Source organism: Notolepis coatsorum (genome assembly GCF_963971535.1).
Source record: "Notolepis coatsorum genome assembly, chromosome: 13".
Lineage (NCBI taxonomy): Eukaryota > Metazoa > Chordata > Actinopteri > Aulopiformes > Paralepididae > Notolepis > Notolepis coatsorum.
The window spans coordinates 7209096-7214423 of record NC_140177.1 but is presented as its reverse complement, the minus strand read 5'-3'; the positions used below and the strand labels follow the sequence as shown (position 1 = coordinate 7214423).

The following is a 5328-nucleotide window of genomic DNA, read 5'->3' as shown; positions in this document are numbered from 1 at the left end:
TCACTCTACTTCTACTGCCTTGATACAGATGACTGATGACTGGCTTAAAGCTATAGATAACTATGTTGGTGGGAGCTGTGCTGTTAGATTTTAGTGCTGCATTTGATGTGCTGGACCATTTTCTACTGGTTGATAAACTTAAATGTTATGGTTTTAACTCTTCTGCTTTAAAGTGGATACTAAGTTATTTGTCCTCTAGATCACAGAAGGTGTATCTAAATGGCAGCCTGTCCAGTAGCAGAGGTCTAGAGTGTGGCGTGCCGCAAGGAAGTTGCCTAGGACCTTTGCTCTTCTCTGTATTTACGAATGACCTATCTTGGGCTACCAAATGTGCTACAACAGTTATTTATGCAGATGATTCAACATTGTATTACGCGGCACCATCATGCAATGTACTTAATGAAGTTTTGAGTAGAGAACTTAAAGTTGTGCATGACTGGGTAGTATGTAATAGACTTGTCCTTAATATCTCCAAAACTAAATGTATTGTGCTGGGAACAAGGCACAGGTTATCTACAAATCCAAAGCTTCATTTAAACTTGTGTAATTCAGCAGTTCAACAAGTTGAAAGTACTAAACTCCTTGGAGTGATGCTGGATTGCACTCTGTCTTGGTCTCAGCATATTAATTATATTGTTTTAAAAATGGGAAGAGCAATTGGTATTTCCAGGAAATGTGCTTCTTTTGTTGCCCGTCCCCTTTTATGTCAGATAGTGCAAAGTTTAGTTTTATGTCATCTTGACTATTGCTCTGCGATGTGGTCATCTGCTGCCAGTGGTGACCTCAGGAAGCTCCAGGTGGTCCAGAACAGGGCAGCACGGTTGGTACTGGGCTGCTCACTAAGGTCTAATGTGAGCCGTATGCATGCCCGCCTCTCTTGGCTTAACGTTGAAAATAGATTGTCTTTTAATATACTTGTGCTGTTCAAGTTGGTCATGAGCAGTAAGACTCCTGTTTTTATACATAATCAGATTGTTTTTAGTAATACTGTGCACGAGCATTACACTAGAGGTTCCAGTAGTGGGCAGCTTGAATTGCCAGGTCCTAGAACCAGCGCTCTGGGGAGATCTTTTATTTTTAGAGCATTAACTCTGTGGAATGGCCTGCCTCGGAACCTCTGCTGCATTTACAGTAGATTCACTTTTAAAAAGAATCTTAAATTGTTTTTAAATTGTTTTTAACACTGTAAAGTAATTTTTTGTTTTTGTTTTACACTAATGTAATTTTAGCTATATTAATTGTTACAGTAGGTTCATTATGCATTGTGTGTACTGACTTTTAATAATTTTGTTTTTTGCAATAGTGATTGTTTTTGTGTGTTTTTTTGTGTGTGGACCCCAGGAAGACTAGCTGGTTGCTATCGCACCAGCTAATGGGGATCCCTAATAAAATAAAATCAAATCCTCTCCTGTGTTCAGCGATTGGGCTCTGCTTAAAACCCATTCTCACAGAACACCACGACCAAGATGTCAGAACCAGCTACACACGAGATCGAGGAATGGAGGAGGTTTCAGAAACAGTCCGTGAGTATTATCAACGGCCAGACCGCTCGGGTAGACCAACTCGCCCACTCAATAGACGCCGTCACTGCTCAGCCTACCGCTCTCACACTCGGCTCTGCGGAACGAGACAGACAATACGGCCGTTTCGAGGCATACGTCACGGCTCAGCAAGCCCCGCCAGACTCCCCACCCACTGCTGCGATTCCCCTGCACAGGGAGCCCCACGTCCCCGCGCCGGAGCGTTATGACGGGAGCGTCTCCAAATGTCGAGCCTTTATCTTTCAGTGTTCGCTAGTTTTCGGGCAACAATCACACACTTTCCAAAGCGAGAGGTCTAAAGTCGCTTACCTGTCGGCCCTGCTCATGGGTGCTGCGCTGGAATGGGCAACCGCGCTCCACTTCAATAATTCTCCCCTCTGCGAGTCATATTCCGCATATATTGACGACATGTGCTAAGTCTTTGACCACCCACCGGGTGGTTCGGATAGAGCCGCCGGCTTATTCACGATCCGCCAAGGAAGTCGCAGTGTGAGCGAATACGCTATCGATTTTCATATCCTGGCAGCCGGCTCCAACTGGGGTGACACGCCACTGCGAGGGGCTTTCCGCCAAGGCCTGAGCGACGTTTTGAAAGATGAACTTGCATCTGGGAGGAGATAGGGATCCCAGAGGACCAAAGACTGCAGAGAACCAATGTGGTGAAAAACCACATCAAGGGCTTACTGGACATGATGATCACAGAGGAGGAATCTCTGAGGACGAGGCTGGTGGAGAGCATGCGCTCCTGCCGCCAAGACATGAAGAAGCTCTGCCGGGAGCTACAGCTGCCCCTGTTTGAGGAGGAGCAGGGGATCACCATGCTGGAGGAGGAGCAGGGGATCACCATGCTGGAGGAGGAGCAGGGGATCACCATGCTGTAGCAGGAGAAGGACATCCGGACGCGGGTGGAGGCGCTGGGGGCGGAGCGGAGCCAGCGGAGGCAGCAGCTGACAGAGCTGATGGAGCGCGACCACGAGCTGTGTGACATCCTGTGCTCCGAGCCCTACAGCGGCACCGACCCACAGGCCGTGCCCTCTCTGGAGCAGCTGGACGGCTTCAGACGGCACCTCGCCGGCCAGAACGCAGAGAAGGAGCGCCGGCACGCGGAGTTTGTGGACATCAAACGACAGATCATCCTGGTCATGGACAAGTTGTAGCAGGTTCCTGAGACCAGCTTTGAGAAGGACGTCGCCTGTGAGGACGAGGACGATTTCTGTCTCTCCAGAGACAACAACACGTCACCGGATCACCCCTCCCCAGCCCCTCCCTGTCTGTGCTAGGAAAATCACGTAGCATACTCTCTATCTCTCTCTGTCTCTGTCTCTCTCTGTCTCTCTCTCTCTCTCAATAACAATATCAATAATAATAACAATAATAATGTACCCAAAGGTAATCCATCTAAAGTACAGCTCGGCATAACAAAGACCGCAGGGGGCTTCCAAAGCTACATTTAGATCATGTCAAAGAGAAGAAAGTTGGAAAGAAGAAGAGTTGGGTTTCTTTACTCTCAAACAGGACACAAAATGATCTCATAAAGGCCCTGGCCACATTCACTAGAAGAGAGATAGGGAAAGAGATGAAGGAGGCAAACATCTACTCAATACTTGTAGATGAAACAACTGATGTGTCTCACTGTGAGCAGGTATCCTTTGTTGTTCGTTATGTGTTTGAAATGGATGTCAAGGAGCGCTTCCTCCAGGTCTGTAACGTGTCCAGAACAACAGGTGAGGAGATGGAGAAAACAGTCCTGGACTTGTTACAGAGCAATGACCTAGAAATAGAAAACATGCGTGGTCAAGGCTACGACGGCACAGCCAACATGAGTGGGCAGTACAAAGGACTGCAAAGTAGAATACTGCAGCACAATGCCATGGCTCTGTATGTTCATTGCCACGCCCACTGCCTTAATCTAGTGCTTGTTGAAAGTGCAAAATCAAGCCTGCACTTTATCACCTTCTTCAACCATGTGTTTGTGGACTTCAAGCGACAGATCATCCTGGTCATGCAGGTTCCTGAGACCAGCTTTGAGAAGGACGTCGCCTGTGAGGACGAGGATGATTTCTGTCTCTCCAGAGACAACATCACGGCGCTCAAACCCATCCGCTCAGAGATGTCCCTCTACTGGGACAAGTGCTTCTTCAGCCCCGTATCTGAGCGAGGACTTCAGGGAGGATCTGTTGACGCAGCACGACGCAGAGCTCCAGCGACTGAAGCAGCACTACTGACGAGCACAGGGAGCCTGTTTGAAGGAGTCCACCAATGGGAGGACAGCTGGCGGCTCTTCCTGGAACTGGAGAAAAAAGCTACAGATCCAACGAGGTTCAACAACAGAGGAGGGAACCTATTGAAGGAGGAGAAGCAGAGGTCTGAGTTACTGAAAAGCCTGCCCAAGCTGGAGAAGCGGCTGAAGGCCCAGATAGACGCCTGGCAGCAGCAGGAGGGGCGGGACTTCCTGGTGAGCGGACAGCACTTCCTGCAGTACGTCGGCTCGCAGTGGGAGCTGCACCGCATCGAGAAGGAGCAGGAGAAACTAGAGAGGCAACTGAAGAAGAGTAAGCAGAGGGAGGAGGACATGCTGTATGGAACAGCTGTGAGGATGCCCAGCAAGAGGAGGTTCCTGGGCAGCACCACCCCCAGTAAATCACGCAAGCTGAATGAAAGTTAACAACAGCACACACCATGACACCACATTAATCATACTATTAATTATAGTCAATACATTAGTCAACAACATGGTTACAGTGCTGGCCTGCACAGTCTGTGGGTGACCACTAGAGGGTGGTAGGAGACCATTGTTCACATCATGTCTGTGGTGTTGACTCTCCCAGGCTTGAGCTGACCTGGGAGTGTGACAGACTTGTATTAACCCCAAAAATCGGGCTCGCAAATTACATTTCATACTTGGTGCCCTTCTAAAGTCCTGTGCACGTCCCTGCAGCCTGGTCCGTGTCATACACGATAAGCAGATGAGAGTATGTGGGCTTTGTGTACAGCCAGGTCATGTTCTCAGAGACTGGCCAGACTTTCGGTGCCACAGGTGCAAAAAGCAGGGCCACTATGTGTGTGGAGAGAAGGAGAGGTGTGTGTCCTGAAGGCTCTGAATGCAGGTGCGGCTTCGGGAGATGTGGAAGACAAGCAGGAGAGAACGGCGGAGCGGAGGAGGAAGCGAGAGAAACAGGGGATGTTGGAGCGGAGGATATGCAGGGCACGGAGGAAGGTCGAGAGGAGGAAGGTGTGGAGGAGACGCTGGACGGGACGGGAGACAGTCGGGAGCTGACGGCGAAGCAGAGGGAGAAGGAGAGTGGAGAGGAGACCGGGGTGTTCCAACGTCCTCGATATCCTGGAGAGAGCGATGGCTGAGATCTCCACCCCAACAACAGCTGGGCAGGGTGAGAGCGATGCGGAGGCGCCGGGAGGTGTGGAGCGGAGTGACGAGGAGGCAGCGGAGCGGAGAGGAAGCGGTGACGAGGGGAATGCAGACGGGAGTGGAGGAACAGCAGAATGGCAGACTGTTTCACCGGCGGGGCAGAAGAGAGGTGAGAGAAGCAGACGGGCGGCAGAGATGCACAGAAGGAGCATCGGCAGCGCAATCGATGACAGCCTTGATGGCTATGTATCGGGGGGGGCAGAAGGGCACGAGGGGGAAACCTGGTTCGGGAGTGGCTCAGGGACTAGAGGGGAAAAAGGCTGAGCCACGAGCGAACCAGGGGAATACCTCTGATGCATCTGGGGGCAGAGAAGAGAGGTTGAGGCCTACAGAGTTGGAGATTCAAGGAGAGAAGGATGT

General features: G+C 50.3%; 1 pseudogene across 1 annotated transcript; it reads left to right on the top strand.

Moving 5' to 3' along the window:
- The first annotated feature begins 1466 nt into the window (after positions 1–1466).
- Positions 1467–4206, top strand: LOC311238873 (protein regulator of cytokinesis 1-like; annotated as a pseudogene). Its single transcript has 5 exons — positions 1467–1767; positions 2145–2373; positions 2422–2778; positions 3099–3583; positions 3684–4206. The product of its transcript is annotated as a protein regulator of cytokinesis 1-like (transcript).
- Positions 4207–5328: the final 1122 nt, after the last annotated feature.